The sequence below is a fragment of the Pristiophorus japonicus genome, chromosome 17 (genome assembly GCF_044704955.1).
Source record: "Pristiophorus japonicus isolate sPriJap1 chromosome 17, sPriJap1.hap1, whole genome shotgun sequence".
NCBI classification, from domain to species: Eukaryota; Metazoa; Chordata; class Chondrichthyes; family Pristiophoridae; genus Pristiophorus; species Pristiophorus japonicus.
Window position 1 is genome coordinate 103437957 of NC_091993.1, and position 18249 is coordinate 103456205.

An 18249-nucleotide genomic window follows, 5' to 3' on the forward strand; every position below is an offset into this window, starting at 1 on the left:
ATTTTCAAACAATTTTTTAGCACCATGATGGCCGACTGGTTAAGGCGTTGGACTCAAGGAAGTGGACCTAGAAATAGTGGATGCATTGGTGATCATTTTCCATCAGTCTATCGACTCTGGATCAGTTCCCATGGACTGGAGGGTAGCTAATGTAACACCACTTTTTAAAAAAGGAGGGAGAGAGAAAACGGGTAATTATAAACTGGTTAGCTTGACATCAGTAGTGGGGAAAATGTTGGAATCAATCATTAAGGACGAAATAGCAGCGCATTTGGAAAGCGGTGACAGGATCGGATCAAGTCAGCATGGATTTATGAAAGGGAAATCATGCTTGACGAATCTTCTGAATTTTTTGAGGATGTAACTAGCAGAGTGGACAAGGGAGAACCAGTGGATGTGGTGTATTTGGACTTTCAGAAGGCTTTTGACAAGGTCCCGCACAAGAGATTGTTGTGCAAAATCAAAGCACATGGTATTGGGGGTAATATATTGACGTGGATAGGGAACTGTTTGGCAGACAGGAAGCAGAGAGTCGGGATAAACGGGTCCTTTTCAGAATGGCAGGAAGTGACTAGTGGGGTGCCGCAGGGTTCAGTGCTGGGACCCAGCTCTTTACAATATACATTAATGATTTGGATGAAGGAATTGAGTGTAATATTTCCAAGTTTGCAGATGACACTAAACTGGGTGGCAGTGTGAGCTGTGAGGAGGACACTAAGAGGCTGCAGGGTGACTTGGACAGGTTAGGTGAGTGGGCAAATGCATGGCAGATGCAGTATAATGTGGATAAATGTGAGGGTATCCATTTTGGGGGCAAAAACACGCAGATTATCTGAATGGCGGCAGATTAGGAAAAGGGGCGGTGCAACGAGACCTGGGTGTCCTGGTACATCAGTCACTGAAAGTGGGCATAATACAGCAGGTGGTAAAGGCAGCAAATGGCATGTTGGCCTTCATAGCTAGAGGATTTGAATATAGAAGCAGGGAGGTCTTACTGCAGTTGTACAGGACCTTAGTGAGGCCTCACCTGGAATATTGTGTTCCGTTTTGGTCTCCTAATCTGAGGAATGACGTTCTTGCTATTGAGGGAGTGCAGCGAAGGTTCACCAGACTGATTCCAGGGCTGTCATATGAGGAGAGACTGAATCAACTGAGCCTTTATTCACTGGAGTTTAGAAGGATGAGAGGGGATCTCATAGAAACATATAAGATTCTGACGGGACTGGACAGGTTAGATGCGGGAAGAATGTTCCCGATCTTGGGGAAGTCAAGAACCAGGGGACATAGTCTTAGGATAAGGGGTTGGCCATTTAGGACTGAGATGAGGAGAAACTTCTTCATTCAGAGAGTTGTTAACCTGTGGAATTCCCTGCCACAGAGAGTTGTTGATGCCAGTTCACTGGATATATTCAAGAGGGAGTTCGATATGGCTCTTACGGTTAAGGGGATCAAGGGGTATGGAGAGAAAGCAGGAAAGGGGTACTGAAGGAATGATCAGCCATGATCTTATTGAATGGCGGTGCAAGCTCGAAGGGTCGAATGACCTACTCCTGCACCTACTTTTCTATGTTTCTATGTCATGTGTTGAATCTGCACTTTTCGCAACAAAAATAGTTGAACCTGTGCCCTCGTGATCTACTGCCTGGGTATAACAAAGTATTGTTTGAGATTATTTTCCTTATCCAATTAAATCTCTCATATACTTCCATAACAAATCACCTGAGGTTGAACAGCCCTAGCTGTTCTAGGTTGAACAGCCCTAGCTTTAAAAATAAATAATAGTACTTTCATCCTTAGAGTGTATCAGCTAATATTGAAATTTGCAGCAGCTTAACTGCCCGGATTACTCAACTAAGAATCAAACTACTAAATTGGAAAAGGTTGGAAGCTTAGTTGGCTGTGTTTCACCATATGGGCTTCTCACTGGACATCTGTTGTATGCTTCACCTGACACTGGTGATGAAATCTGTCCTCCTTTATCACTGTCTGGAAATGGTCTTTGGCTTTAGAAGAAAAGCAACAGGACTGAATTCACTCATACATGGTCAATGAGACTCGAGATTCAACATCTTTATGGATATATTTAATATTTGCATATACCAATTGGTTACCAACACCAAGGTACATTTAGACAAACTCCAATATGGTTTCCGAAACTCATTTCATCAATTGCATCAATTCGGGCATATATATGTTGATCTGTGTTAATCAGGTTTCGACAACCTTGGATATCCTACATAGGAACACAGGAACAGGAGTAGGCCCTTCAAGCCTGTTCCACCATTGAATGAGATCATGACTGATTCCTAACTCCATCCACCCTGCCTTGGCTCCATATCCCTCAATATCTTTGGCAAGCAAAAATCTATCAATCTCAGATTTGAAATTATTAATTGAGCTCGCATCTATTGCCTTTCGTGGGAGAGTTCCACACTTCTACCACCTTTTGTCCTAACTTCTCTCCTGAATGGTCTGCCTCTGATTTTAAGGTTATGTCCTCGTGTCCGAGTCTCTCCCATCAGCAGATGTTTAATCTATCTACTATCAATTCATTTCAAAATTTGAAAAAAACCTCAATCAAATCACCCCATGGCCTTCTATATTCCAGGAAAGACAAGCCTAGTTTATGTAATCTAGTGTAGTGAAATGTTCCAAGGTGCTTCACAGGAGTGTTATCAAACAAAATTTGACACCAAATCATAAGGAGATATTAGGACAGGTGATCAAAAACTTGGTCAAGGAGCTGTTTTTTTATGGAGTGTCTTAAAGGAGGAGAGAAAGGTAGAGAGACGGAGATGTTTCGGGACGGAAAGCCAAAGCTCAGGGCTAGGCAGGTGGAGGCACGGCCGCCAATGGTGGAGCGATAAAAATCAGGGATACGCAAGAGGCCAGAATTGGAGGAGCGCAGAGATCTCGGAGGTTCTAGGGCTGGAGCTGTTACAGAGTTAGGGAGAGGCAAGGCCATGGAGAGATTTGAAAACAAGGATGAGAATTTTTTTTTTTTTTAAATCGAGCCATTGCCACACCGGATAGGTCAGCGCGGACAGGGGTGATGGGTGAATTGGACTCTGCGCGAATTAGCAGACAGGTAATAATAGACATCTTTCACACATGCACTCTCACGTTATTTTAAAACGACTACTTTTTATTTTTTCGTTGCTGCTTGTTCTCACATTTCTATGTGCTCTTTGCATTCTGCTCAAAGACTTTCAATTTCGGATGCCCCCTGTGAAATTTGGCTGGATCAGGCTCCCACCAAGGTACCTTCCACACTTGTGGGTTTGGAAACTCATTCTTTCCAAAACCTCGGTCAGCTCCAGGCAGAAGCAGGCGCAAACATGTACATCTTAAACAGGAGCATTTGAGCAGAGCCTAAAGGTTCCGCTGGAAGATCTTGTTAATCTGTAAGACTAGTTAAAACAATAATGGAGGGGGAAAACATAATGGACAATTTTCCAGCGGGTCCCTTGGCATGAAATATCTGAGCATGAGCAAGGAATCTGTTTAGCCTGATCGCTGACAGATTAGCAAGATCTTCCAGCGGAACCTTTAGGCTCTGCTCAAATGCTCCTGTTTAAGATATACAAAACCATCATTAAGCCCACAAAATTTATGTAAGTATATGGAAACAGTGGGCTTGAGTTTCCTCTCAAACCACTCATTTACCGCCCAGAAATGTAAGTTTCCTCTCAAACCGCCAGCCGGTAAATTCCAATCATTACCACCAGGCGGTATTCGATATTGTTCACCCAAATATTACCGCCAAAATATCGCCCAAAATGAAAGCTTCAGTATTTAAGATCCGTTTACCACCGGACCTTAATACTGCCCTGAAAAAGCAGCACTTACTGGATCTTAAGTGGGCAGTATGGACACAGATCTGACAGGTTTGTTTGATATTACACAGATCTTTATAGTTCTCCACAGTTTGATATATTTTTTAATGGATTATAGTATTTTCTAGTGTTAGGTAATAATATAAATGGTCTAATGAAGCCTTATTTACTCCTTTAGTCGCTCACTCACTAATCTCACTAACCCCGCGCCAGTCTCTCTCCCCAACTCCTCCCAGTCTCTCCTCCCCTCTCAGTATCTCTCATGCCCTCCAGTGATCTCCCCTCCCCCACAGCGACCTCACTATCTCCCACCCCCACGCGATCTCACTCTTGCCCCCCACCCTTCCCAGCGATCTCACTCTAAACCACACCCTCCCTCCCCCCAGCCTCCCCCTCCCCAGCGATCTCACTCTCCCCCCCCCCACAGCAATCTCACTATTCCCCCGCCACCCCCCCCTCCAACAGCAACCTCACTCTCCCTCTCTTCCCCCCCCCCCGCACAGCAATCTCACTCTCCCTCCCCCCCTCCCCACAGCAATCTCACTCTTCCCCCCCCCCCACAGCAATCTCATTCTCCCTCCCCCCCCACCCAACAGCAATCTCACTCTCCCCCACCCCCCACAGCAATCTCCCTCTCCCTCCCCCCACCCCCACAGCAATCTCACTCTCCCTGAACCCCCCGCCCCCCGCAATCTCACTCTCCCTTCCCCCCCATCTCCCCCGCCCACAGCAATCTCACTCTCCCTCCCCCCACCCCCACAGCAATCTCACTCTCCCTCCACCCCCCGCCCACAGCAATCTCACTCTCCCTCCCCCCACAGCAATCTCACTCTCCCTCCCCCCTCCACCCCCACAGCGATCTCATCACCCCCCCCCCCACAGCGAACTCAGGCCAGCAGTCTCTGACCTCTCAGGGTGGGCGGAGCTTGACAGCCGCACGTGCACACAACCTGAGAGCCGAAGATTCCCGAGTCGACAGGCCTCCTCTGCCGCTCCCGCACCCCTCCTCCGCCGACGACATGGAGCACCTGAAAACCACGTGAGTGCGCACCAGCGGCAGTCCGGCGGTTGAAAAAGATGCAACCGCGGGAACACCGCTAAGGATAGGGCGGGGCGAGTTAAATGGAAAGTCCAGCCCAGTGAGTTATGTCATGATCCCCAGATAATATCGACCACAGGGACAGCTCTGCCAGTAACTGTGAGGATAACCAGAACAGTGAATTTTAATTCCTCTGGAACCTCTGAACTACCAGTAGGACATGTGCAATCAGCCTGACCACTCCATTTTAGTAATCTGTGAACATGTACTTCCATCGTTCCTAGCTTTTCACCATTTAAAAATTCTCAGATCTATCCTTTTTGGTCCAAAATAGATGACCTCACAATTCCCTACATTGTAATCCATCTGCCACATTTTTGAGCACTTACTTAACCTATCAATGTTTCTTGGTCATTTTATGCTCCCATCTACACTGCTTACTATGCCATTAATCTCTGTTTCATTCAGCAAAGTTGAATACACGACTCTCTATTGTGTTATCTAAATCATTAATAAATACAGTGAATGCTTGTGGCCTCTGCACAGATCCTCGATCGAGTGGACAATCTGCTCCGCCACACTAGTGGTGATGTTGAAAATTACCCCCATGGTGCTTTGCTTTGTTTTCCTGAATGGTCAGATTTAAACTCGGGGCTTCATCTTTAGTACAATTTCAGTTTGTCCAGGCTGCATTTACACCACAACCTTAGCATTGGTGTGAAGTGGGACATCAATTCAAGCCCGTACCCATGATCCCTACTCTCTGTCTTGTACTGAATAACCAATCTCCAAGCCATGTCAATAATTAGTCTTCAATTCCATGAGCTTTAACTTCAGCTAACAGTCTCTTGTGTGGAACCTTATCAAATGCCTTCTGGAAGTCCATATGATCTATAATAGCCATAGACATTCTCCTGTCCAGTACTTTAGTTACTTCCTTAAAAAATTCAATTAGGTTTGTTAGTCATCACCTACCCTTTGTAAAATCCATGTTGGCCCTCTCTAATCAGCTCAATTTTTTTTGAAGTTCTCAGTCACTCTTCCTTAATTATAGATTCCAATAACTTTGCCACAACAGATGCTAGACAAACAGGTCTATACTTTCCCGGTTTCTTTCTCTCGTCTTTTTGAAATAATGCAGTTACCTTTACAATTTTCTAATCTAAAAAGCAACAATTTACATTGTTCTGGAGACGCTATGGCCTGTTCAAATAATGGCAGTATCAGTTCTGATACTGAGGCTATAATTTAGGGTGCATTTCAACAGTTTCACTTTGCACCAACATTAAGAAATGGTAGTGTAGATCTGGAGTCAGGGTCTGTCCTGAAGGAATCAGAATGGCCCTTGCAAACCACTTCACACCGATGCTGAGGCTGCAGTGTAAATGCAGCCTGGAAAACCAGAAATTGGACTAAAGGTGACACACCAAGTTTAAATCTGACCATTCAGAAAAACAAAACAAGGTACCATGGGGGTAATTTTCCACATCACCATCTGGATGCTAGTGTGGCGGAGCAGATTGTCTACCCGATCGAGAATAGGTCGGGATTTTCATCCCATTGATTACAGAGAAACAGTGGTGCAGACCTGGGAGCAGGTCACAACTTGGCATCTCAACTGAGGAACATGAATGGCAAAGAGCAACTGGAAAAAGAGAAAAAAAACACATAAATTCAGAGCTCTTCCATGGCTCATAACAACAATGTCAAATAACGCATCCATTTTTTTCTTCAATCACTTTGGTTCAGCTGAATTCACAGAGACAGTAAAGCAGTTTTTTTCCAAATTCCTTGAAAGGTTAAACTGCATTGTGCTGCTGCTCAAAACGTGTCTCTAGAAAGCTTCAACATCTCTGGCTGAGCACCAACCTCATTTGGCTATATTTAAAACTTGGCCAACAGTAACCTTGCTTCTTAGTGTCGAGTCAACTTATCCCTTCTTTTACCTCGAAGTTCAAAACCAGCTCTTGCAATTAAAATCAAGTTTCCAACTCTTCCGAAGCGTTCATCATATTTACACCATTGAAAATCAGCCTCCACTCATATTTTACACAAATAACACAAACTTTTGATTGTTGCATGAAATGGAAAGGAAACCCAATTTGAGATGAAAGCCACAACACTGCACATGCAAACCAGGCGATCAATGCAGGCAGAACAAAGCCCCGTCACAAGTGCCCTCTCTGGGCAAAATTTTTGCAGCAATGCCTTGGAATGTCATGACAACACTCACTAAACAAAGCATTCCACAGAGTCATCCTAGCTTTCACTGAGCACTTGGGAGAGAGCAAAATCTCCAAGAACCTCTGCCACCGCCTCCCCCCGCCCCCGCCCCTGCTCCCCACCCCCACCACCCCACTCCACCCCGCCTCCTCCCTGCTTTCAAAGAGAAAGCTAACCAGGAACTTGTTGATGAGAGTCTAGGAGTCCCTACGCATGACACAGCTCAGCATCCCAGTGCCACCACTGACTAGCTGCGAGAACTCAGCAGGGATTTCAGGTCATTTTGCCTTCGGGAGAAGAAAAACATTGGTGAGGAAAAATATTGGCAGCTGGCAACAATTCCATGGGACTAGGATTTTGAACATCAATAGCAAGGCTTCCTCAATGTATATAGCAGGGGAGAGGGAAGATTTCCACTGTTCACTAGTTATAGCAAAATAGTAAACATTTTTTTTTTATATGCGCATTTACAATTTGACTATGAATAGTAATCAATGGAAATCTTCCCCAGGTGTTACTGAGCCACAAAGATGGAACAGATCCCAGGCTTGTTGCCTGATCGGAGTTAGCTGATCTCAGCTGGAATTGTGGAACAAGTGTTCCAACTGACTTCACCATGACCAGGTTTCCTGATCTTGATCACCATCCAGTAAATCTAGTTGGTGTTGAGTGAGAACAAGATCAGGCTCAGCTGTGGCGTTCTGCATGACCGAAAAACCTTCCGAGATTCACAGCGTTTGTTCGCACACGTCAGTTGGCCGTTTGGTTGAGCGTGGCAGAAAGCCGCTAGTGCCCACCGAACTCTGCTCCCACGTCAGTCAGCACCTTCAGGGAAAGAAGGGAGCACACCAGAGGATCAACTGGGAATGGTGGGAATTAATCCTGAAAACTCGAAGAATTCATCCGCAGTATCTGTTATTTTAATATATGCGCATTAGATGATTTCATTCAGCTTTTATTCTGTTCCTGTGACTGTAAAATTTTATCTATGAGGAAAGATTGGACAGGCTGGAGTTGTTTTCTTTGGAACAGAGGAAGTTGAGGGCAGACCTTACATAAGAACATAAGAAATAGGAACAGGAGTAGGCCATACGGCCCATCGAACTTGCTCCCCCATTCAATAAGATCATGGCTGATCTGATCATGGACTCAGCTCCACCCCTCTGCCCGTTCCCCATAACACCTTATCGTTTAAGTAACTGTCTATTTCGGTCTTAAATTTATTCAATGTCCCAGCTTCCACAGTTCTCTGAGGCAGCGAATTCCACAGATTTACAGCCCTCAGAGAAGAAATTTTTTCTCATCTCTGTTTTAAATAGGCGGCCCCTTATTCTAAGATCATGCCCTCTAGTTCTAGTCTCCCCCATCAGTGGAAACATCCTCTCTGCATCCACCTTGTCAAGTCCCCTCATAATCTTATACTTTTCTACAACATCACCTCTCATTCTTCTGAATTTCAATGAGTAGAGGCCCAACCTACTCAACCTTTCCTCATAAAGTCAACCTCCTCAGCTCCGGAAATCAACCTAGTGAACCTTCTCTGAACTGCCTCCAAAGCAAGTATATTCTTTCGTAAATATGGAAACCAAAACTGCACGCAGTATTCCAGGTGTGGCCTCACCAATACCCTGTATAGCTGTAGCAAGACTTCCCTGCTTTTATACTCCATCCCCTTTGCAATAAAGACCAAGATTCTATTGGCCTTCCTGATCACTTGCTGTACCTGCATACTACGCTTTTGTTTCATGCACAAGTACCCCCAGGTCCCGCTGTACTGCAGCACTTTGCATTCTTTCTCCATAAAAATAATAACTTGCTCTTTGATTTTTTTTTCCTGCCAAAGTGGATAACCTCGCAATTTCCAACATTATATGCCATCTGCCAAATTTTTGCCCACTCACTTAGCCTGTCTATGTCCTTTTGCAGATATTGTGTGTCCTCCTCACACATTGCTTTTCCTCCCATCTTTGTATCGTCAGCAAACTTGGCTACATTACACTCAGTCCCTTCTTCCAAATCGTTAATATAGATTGTAAATAGTTGGGGTCCCAGCACTGATCCCTGCGGCACCCCACTAGTTACTGGTTGCCAACCAGAGAATGAACCATTTATCCCGACTCTCTGTTCACTGTTAGTTAGCCAATCCTCTATCCATGCTAATATATTACCCCCAACCCCGTGAACTTTTATCTTGTGCAGTAACCTTTTATGTGGCACCTTGTAAAATGCCTTCTGGAAGACCAAATACACCACATCCACTGGTTCCCCTTTATCCACCTTTCGTTACATCCTCAAAGACTTCCAGCAAATTTGTCAAATGTGACTTCCTCTTCATAAATCCATGCTGATTCTGCCTGGCCGAATTTTGCTTTTCCAAATGTCCTGCTACTGTTTCTTTAATAATGGACTCCAACATTTTCCCAACCACAGATGTTAGGCTAACTGGTCTATAGCTTCCTGCTTTTTGTCTGCCTCCTTTTTTAAATAGGGGCGTCACATTTGCAGTTTTCCAATCTGCTGGGACCTCCCCAGAATCCAGGGAATTTTGGTAAATTACAACCAATGCATCCACAATCCCTGCCTCTACTTCTCTTAAGATGCAAGCCATCATGTCCAGGGGATTTATCTGCCTTTAGTCCCATTATCTTACTGAGTACCACCTCCTTAGTGATTGTGATTCCTCTATAGCCCCTATAGCCCCTTGACTATCCACTGTCAGAATATTGTTAGTGTCCTCTACCATAAAGACTGATACAAAATATTTGTTCAGAGTTTCTGCCATCTCCATGTTCCCCATTACTAATTCCCCGGTCTCGTCCTCTAAGGGACCAACATTTACTTTCGCCTTTTGTGGGCTCAAGTTTCGGCCCAAGTTGCTCCTTTTTTTTGGAGCAACTATTTTAGAATGGAGCATCTTAGAAATTGCAATTCTTGGCATTTAGTTTGCTCCAGTTCGAGTGAGTTAGAATAGTTTCATTTTAGAACAGATTTTTTTTCCAAAAGGGGGCGTGTCGAGCCACTTACACCTGTTTTGCAAGTTTAGGCAGCGAAAACTTACTCCAACTAACTTAGAATGGAGTAAGTGTAGATTTTTGTATGCTCAGAAAAACCTTGTCGACACTTATAAATCAGGCGTAGGGAACAAGAGATTGGCCGGGTGGGGGGGGGAGGGGGGCAGGGGCAGGGAGAGGGGTTTGCAAACATTAAACACTTCACTTTTATAAATAAAGAGCCATCATCAATAATAAATGATAAATAAATCAATCAATAAATCAATCCAAAAAAATTAATAAAAAAATGAAAAAAATAAGAAAAAAATCAATCAATAAAAAATTAAGTTTCTACTCACCTACTGCAGCACTGGGAGCCCTCGAACAGCATGCTGGGATGGGCTCCCCCCACCCCAGTGTCTCTCTGTTTCGGACAGCGAGGGGAGGAGGGAGAGAGGAGTGGCGGGGATGAGTGGGGGGGATGAGTGGGGGGGATGAGTGGGGGGGATGAGTGGGGGGGGATGAGTGGGGGGGATGAGTGGGGGGGATGAGTGGGGGGGGATGAGTGGGGGGGATGAGTGGGGGGGATGAGTGGGGGGGATGAGTGGGGGGGATGAGTGGGGGGAGGAGTGGGGGGAGGAGTGGGGGGGGAGGAGTGGGGGGGAGGAGTGGGGGGGAGGAGTGGGGGGGAGGAGTGGGGGGGAGGGGGGGGGTGAGAGGAGGAGGGGGGGTGAGAGGAGAGGAGGGGGGGGGTGAGAGGAGAGGAGGGGGGGGGTGAGAGGAGAGGAGGGGGGGGTGAGAGGAGAGGAGGGGGGGGTGAGAGGAGAGGAGGGGGGGGGGGAGAGGAGAGGAGGGGGGGGGGGGGAGAGGAGAGGAGGGGGGGGGTGAGAGGAGAGGAGGGGGGGGTGAGAGGGAGGAGGGGGGGGGTGAGAGGAGAGGAGGGGGGGGGTGAGAGGAGAGGAGGGGGGGTGAGAGGAGAGGAGGGGGGGGTGAGAGGAGAGGAGGGGGGGTGAGAGGAGAGGAGGGGGGGGGTGAGAGGAGAGGAGGGGGGGGGTGAGAGGAGAGGAGGGGGGGGTGAGAGGAGAGGAGGGCGGGGGGGGTGAGGAGAGGAGGGGGGGTGAGAGGAGAGGAGGAGGGGTGAGAGGAGAGGAGGGGGGGTGAGAGGAGAGGAGGGGGGTGAGAGGAAGGAGGGGGGGTGAGAGGAGAGGAGGGGGGGGTGAGAGGAGAGGAGGGGGGTGAGAGGAAAGGAGGGGGGGTGAGAGGAGAGGAGGGGGGGTGAGAGGAGAGGAGGGGGGGTGAGAGGAGAGGAGGGGGGGTGAGAGGAGAGGAGGGGGGTGAGAGGAGAGGAGGGGGGTGAGAGGAGAGGAGGGGGGGTGAGAGGAGAGGAGAGGAGAGGAAGGGGAGAGAGGAGAAGAGAGGAAGGGGAAAGGAGAAGAGAGGAAGGGGAAAGGAGAAGAGAGGAAGGGGAAAGGAGAAGAGAGGAAGGGGAAAGGAGAAGAGAGGAAGGGGAAAGGAGAAGAGAGGAAGGGGAAAGGAGAAGAGAGGAAGGGGAAAGGAGAAGAGAGGAAGGGGAAAGGAGAAGAGAGGAAGGGGAAAGGAGAAGAGAGGAAGGGGAAAGGAGAAGAGAGGAAGGGGAAAGGAGAAGAGAGGAAGGGGAAAGGAGAAGAGAGGAAGGGGAAAGGAGAAGAGAGGAAGGGGAAAGGAGAGGAGAGGAGGGGGAAAGCAGAGGAGAGGACGGGGAAAGCAGAGGAGAGGAGGGGGAAAGCAGAGGAGAGAAGGGGGAAAGCAGAGGAGAGAAGGGGGAAAGCAGAGGAGAGGAGAGGAGAGGAGGGGGAAAGGAGAGGAGAGGAGGGGGAGAGAGGAGAGGAGGGGGAGAGAGGAGAGGAGGAGGAGAGAGGAGAGGAGGGGGAGGCAGTTGAACGGGAGGGAGGCCGAGTCTGATCTTCGCCCGGTGAGCCCATTCAGCCAGAGCTAGGGGCTGTGTGCTTCGGGCCCCTCCCACACAGCCTCGGGGGCGAGGAGCTACTGCACATGCGCACACACTCTAGTTTTCAGTGCCGCAACCTGGCTCCGCCCCCGACCCCTTATGCTGCGCCACGCCAAGCACGAAGATGTCCTGAGGTGATCGGAGAATCACAAGGTAAGTTTTCAGCGCCCTTTTTATTCCAGGAAGTCGCCGCACCTTATTGAGATGTACCGTTTTTCCAGAGGACGGAAACTTTGGCCCTATATACCTTTAGAAACTCTTGCTATCTGTTTTTATGTTTTGTGCTAGTTTACTTTCATAGTCTATCTTCCCTTTCCTAATCATTTTTTTAGTCACCTTTTATTGAGGTGTATAAAATTATGAAGGGCCTAGATAGAGTGGATACAAAGGACCTATTTCTCTTAGCAGAGGGGTCAATAACCAGGGGGCATAGATTTAAAGTAGTTGGTGGAAGGATTAGAGGGGAGGTGAGGGAAAAAAATGTCACCCAGAGGGTGGTGGGGGTCTGGAACTCACTGCCTGAAAGGGTGGTAGAGGCAAAGTACTTGGATGTGCACTTAAAGAGCCATGACCTACAGGGCTATGGACCTAGTGCTGGAAGGTGGGATTGGGCTGGGTAGCTCTTTTTCGACCGACACGGTCACGATGAGCTGAATGGCCTTCTTCTGTGTCGTAATTTTCTATGATTCTATGACTGCAGCAGCAGTCAGTGCAGAAGCCAGTTATCTTGTGTATTCAAAGTTGGTAAAATATGTGATAATGTTTACATTGAAGGATTAATGATTGTGACTTTATTACTGCAAATTAAAAGAAGAAATAGTTTGCATTTGATCATTAGGAAAGTGAAATGAAGTGGACTCTCACAATGGAGCTCTTTAGGAGCTAATGAAATTGTATATTATACTTAGAGGGATACTGAAGAAAGGACACTTCTTATGGTTAATGGCAGGCCATTAATAATACCTCTTCTACCAAAGGTCAGTGTTCGTGCAGTACAGGAGTACGGGGCTAATGCAACAGAACAGGTCAATCACAATATTGTGAAATATTAAACCATTATTTCCATTAAAATCCAACACACGTGCTCTTTCCAGCAAGGACAATACAGGATGCGATGATCAGCAATGGAAACTGTCTTTTGAAATACAAATTCAAAAAAGTTCCAATTTTTAAAAAATTTACCAATTACTGCCCAGTTTGTATTTTTTAAGCTATTCTTCTGCCCCTCAGTACACATAAGTCCTATGGGCTCAATTTTCCCAAAGCCATTTTTTGGTGTACTTGAAGAGTTACGCCCGTTTTTTTGGGGCCCAACTACGCCAAAAAAAAATCATCCAACTTTCCCGGTTTGAATTGTTGATTTTTGCGTCTGTCCTTAAGCTTTGTGGGTGGAGCCCAAGATCTGCGCCAAAAAGACTGGGTTGCCAGGGTAACGAGGGACACACTGCGGGCTGAGGCTGGAAAGTGAAACATACAACACAGCAACCTGCACAAGCACCTCACAGATTGTAGCAGCATTCCATCATTAAATTATTAAAGTGTTTATGCCAAAAGTCTACCCCCCTCCCCCCCTGCCCGGTGCCACGCTTAACACTGGCCGAAAGGCCTCCCTCCTCCCGATGCCGGTTACTGCTCCTAACCCTGGCCGAAAGGCCTCCCTCCTCCCGATGCCGGTTACTGCTGCTGGCCCTGGCCGAAAGGCTTCCCTCCCCTACCGGTGCTGGTTGCCGCTCCTAACCCTAGCCGAAAGGCTTCCCCCCCCTCTCTGCTGCAGCTGTCCCGGCCGTGGAACTGCATCTGCTGCACTGATTCTCTTCCCTGCACCAATTTTGTTATCTGCCCAGAAAGTTTTTCAGAGCAGTCACATAGGCCGTCCTAAGAAAAATTGGAGTAAATCGGAGCTGGTCAAATTTGCTTAAATAGTCAGAATTGGCATGGTGGCAGGTTACGCCCCCAATGAGGTCAAAAAATCGTAGCCCCCAAAAACTCCTACCGAAGTGAATTACGCTAGCGCAGAAACTTTGGGGAAACTTGGAGATTTTAAATTTACTCCAAAAAAAATGGTGCAGGTCAAAAAAACGGCACAGATAATTGGGGAAAATTGAACCCATCGTCTGGAACCAGATATAAGGAAGAGGGTGTGCAAGAGTCACAAGGGCGATTTGATTTCCTCCTACATTCCTGAGTTTGGGAGAAGTTCTTTGGCTCCATTCACCAGCTCTGACTGACAGCCTAACTGTCTGCATGGAAAAGCGTTACCGTGAGCCTTTATATCTCCACCATTCTACATGACCAATGCTGCACAATCAGGCCAGCTCATTTTCATATTTCCTCATCACAACTTGCAGTATGCAAGTTTTACAGAAAACCCATTTTCCAGTCACTTGAAGGTAAAGAAATACATACACTTTTCAAATTAATAAGATCTGTCAGCAACCATTATAGACTATCAGCAGCATCATTCATACAAAATAAAACCTTCCTTTTCCCTCAGGGGACTATTATATATATATATATTGGCATGAAAGTAATTGTAGGTTTTCAGTGCACATCAGATACCGTTCCATTTGTGCCTACACTGATATTACTGTGGTATGCATTATTGATTGAGCTACTTTATCAACATGGTCTATCCTATAATTACACATTGATAGATGTCCCTCAGCACAAAAAGAATGATATTGTATTCAGCAGATAGTTGGAATAAATTACACTCTGTACTCTTATTAAAACAAAAATCAATGTTTGAGTGGAATTATTAGCTATCAGTGCTGGACATTAGAAATGGAACTCAATGTGTACAGGTCAGTTCAGGTTAAGAACATGAATATAATTAAATAGTTAATGTGATTATAGCATTCAGTCAATAACAAGTGATACGCAGCCTTTTAAGGTTGCCAAAGAAATGGTACATTTCTTAGAATCATGATCAAAATAATGATTCCTCTATATGGCTATCGGTAGTTTGTATGTTCCAATGTCCATTTAATCATCTCTCTGCCTTTACATCGATGAGGGTGCAGAGAACTTACTCTCTTTTAGTATTAAAAAATATTTGATGAAACAATTTGGGGGGAATTTTAACCCCCAGGACAAGTGGGAGAGGGGCATAAATTCTTTAAAATGTAAAACCCAACCCCAGCCTGCCGTGATTGACGCTATGTCCGGTTTAACCGGGGTGGCTTGGGGGGAAAGGCGAGTAACTGACTCTCGAGAGGCAGGTCAGTAATTTAAATAGATTAACAAGGCTTTGCGCCTCAGATCGTAGTAGCCTTTTAGATTTTATGGCTGCGGGAAGGGTTTCCCAGTGCTCGGGAAACCTGGCAGCTGGAGGGAGGCAAGAACTACTGTATCCAGCAGGTATTTGCTTTTCCAGCACTGCCTGTGGGCCAGGAGGAGCTGGAGTGCTTCTCCCCCTCCACCCCGGCCCACCCAGCTAACCAGCCGCCATCGGCCTCCACCCTCACCCTCCCCCACCCTTGTATCCAAACCAACCCCCAGTCTGCGGGCCTCCCCCCAAACTCTAGGCTGACACCCAACCCAATGCCTCCCCCCCACCCCCAGACTGACCGGTGAACTCCGCCCCCACACCCAGCGATCTCTCCCTTCTTCCCTCCTTTTCCAGTCTTCGGCTGTGGCCTTCTAGAGCAGGCCCTCCCGCGCGACAGTCAGCCAGCCAGCCAGCCAACCTCTCAACATTGCTGGCTGCCGGCCAGGAAACAGTGAAAAATAAATTCAACTAAGGTCCAGCCGTTACTTTTGGCAGGACCTTTGCATTCCCCGAACGCTATATGTCCCCCGCCCCCTTGCAAATATCATAGTCCATACCTCCAGCCAGATGCATTGTGTGTTGTTGGGTTTGTTGTTGCAGAACTAATATCACAGTTTAAGGGTGAAAGAAGCCGCAACGGTTTATTTGTTTAATGCCTCACTACCATCTACATTAATGCTTTCTACAATCCCAACGTGAATCACACCTGGGTTTTGTATTCCACTGAATGCTTCCTTCCATTTCCACTCAACACTTTAATTGACTTCAGACACTGACAAGCCACTCGGATAGTAAAGAATTAGCCAGGCTCATTCAAGATTCACTGAGCACGCTGTTATTCTGTGCAGGACTGAACCTAATCCTAGTGGGATTTTTCCGACTTTACATTTCTGGTGAGGATACTCGCACAATGGAGCAACATATTGGAACTTTGGGCGTGTCCCATGTAAGGATTTCTGACCATTCATTTTAACGTTTGGAAAATCAAAACGCAATGCGCACGAGAAGTTCCGATGTATGTGCCTGGAAGGTAAGTCTCCTTGCTGGAAGTGCAAGTCTAAAAATTACCCCTTAGGTGCAATAGAAGTGGCAGAGCCTGCAGTGACAGGTTCAGATGTAGATAAAACTGCTGATGTAAATTCTCAGGAAACAGTGGATCACCTGCCCCTTATAGAAACGGTCGGATTTTCCTTCCATTGAAATCAGTTGAATGAAAATCAGACGGGTTCTATAACAGCAAGTTGTATTTATAGCGCTTTTAACATAGTAAAATGTCCCAAGGCGCTTCACAGGAGTATTATAAGACAAAAAAATTGACACCGCGCGACCCAAGGAGAAATTAGTACAGGGGCTTGGTCAAAGAGGTAGGTTTTAAGAAGCGTCTTAAAGGAGGAAAGAGAGGTAGTGAGGCGGAGAGGTTTAGGCAGGGAGTTCCAGAACTTAGGGACGAGGTAACAGAAGGCACGGCCACCGATGGCTGAGCGATTATAATCAGGGATGCTCAAGAGGGAAGAGTTAGAGCAGCGCAGTTTTCTCGGGGGGTTGTGGGCTGAAGGAGATTGCAGAGATAGGAAGGGGCGAGGCCATGGAGGGTTTTGAAAACAAGGATGAGAATTTTGCTTAACCGGGAGCCCAATGTAGGTCAGCGAGCACAGGGGTGATGGGTGAACGGGACTTGGTGCGAGTTAGGACACGGGCAGCCGAGTTTTAAATGATGGGTGGCCAATCTGCTCCACCAGATTACCACTCAAGCGATGAAGACAAAAAGCTACCCCAGTGAGATAATTTACTAAATTAATTTCTACTGCAAATATTAAATTATGAGATTTCTATAATGTTGCAAAAAAATCTATTTTATCTTACTCAATATTTATAACAGGCCAATTTGTTTTGGTTGATTCAGTTTATAGTCCAGTGATGAACTAACTAACCACAATCCACCTGCCCTGACATCAGAATGTAGCTGCTCCAGGCTGCTCCACCATTCAATTGGATCATGGCTGATCTACACCTCAACTCCATATCCCCTGATATCCTTACCGAACAAAAATCTATCTCAGGCTTGAAAGCTCCAATTGTCCCAGCATCCATAGCCTTTTGGGGGAGGGAATGATAGATTTTTACTACCCTTTGTTTGAAAACGTGCTTCCCGATTTCGCTCCTCAATGGCCGAGCTCTAATTTTAACATTATGTCCCCTCCTCCTTGAATCTCCCACCACAGGAAAGAGTTTCTATTGAATCCTTTTAACAGTTTAAACACCTCGATCAGATCACCCCTCAATTTTCTATACTCAAGGGAAGACAAGCCAGGTTTATGCAACCTATCCTCATAACTTAACCCTCTTAGACCTGATATCATTCTGGTGAATCTGCACTGCACCCCGTCCAAGGCCAATATATCTTTCCTGAGGTCCGGTGCCCAGAGCTGAATGCAGTATTCCAGATGGGGTCTGACCGAGGCGATGTACAACTGAAGCATAACTTCCTCCTATTTGTATTCCAACCCCCTTGAGATAAACACCAACATTCCTTTAGACTTTTTCACTGCTTTTTGTACCAGTCCACTAGTGTTTAATTGCTTGTGTACTTTTTCTCACAAATCCCTTTGCTCCTCTACAATTCCTAGCTTTGCATTTAGGAAATATTCCAATTTATCTTTCTTGGGTCAAAAGTGGAGGAACTCACACGTGCCACATTGAACTCCATCTATCATATTTTTGCCCACACATTTAATCGGTCTCCAGCCGTTTGCAACCTCCTGCTCCCATCTGCACTACTCGCTTTCCCTCCTAACTTAGTGTTGTCGGCAAACTCGAATCTGCAACTCTCTATTCCTTCATCCAAGTCATTAATAAATATGGTGAAAAGTTGAGGGCCCAGAAAAAAACCTCTGGAGAACACC

The 18249-nt window shown here is 46.4% G+C and overlaps 1 protein-coding gene across 2 annotated transcripts in view; it reads right to left on the reverse strand.

The window, feature by feature from the left end:
* Nucleotides 1-18249, reverse strand: part of celsr2 (cadherin, EGF LAG seven-pass G-type receptor 2) — a 329991-nt gene that overhangs the window by 276315 nt on the left and 35427 nt on the right. The window lies entirely within an intron of this gene.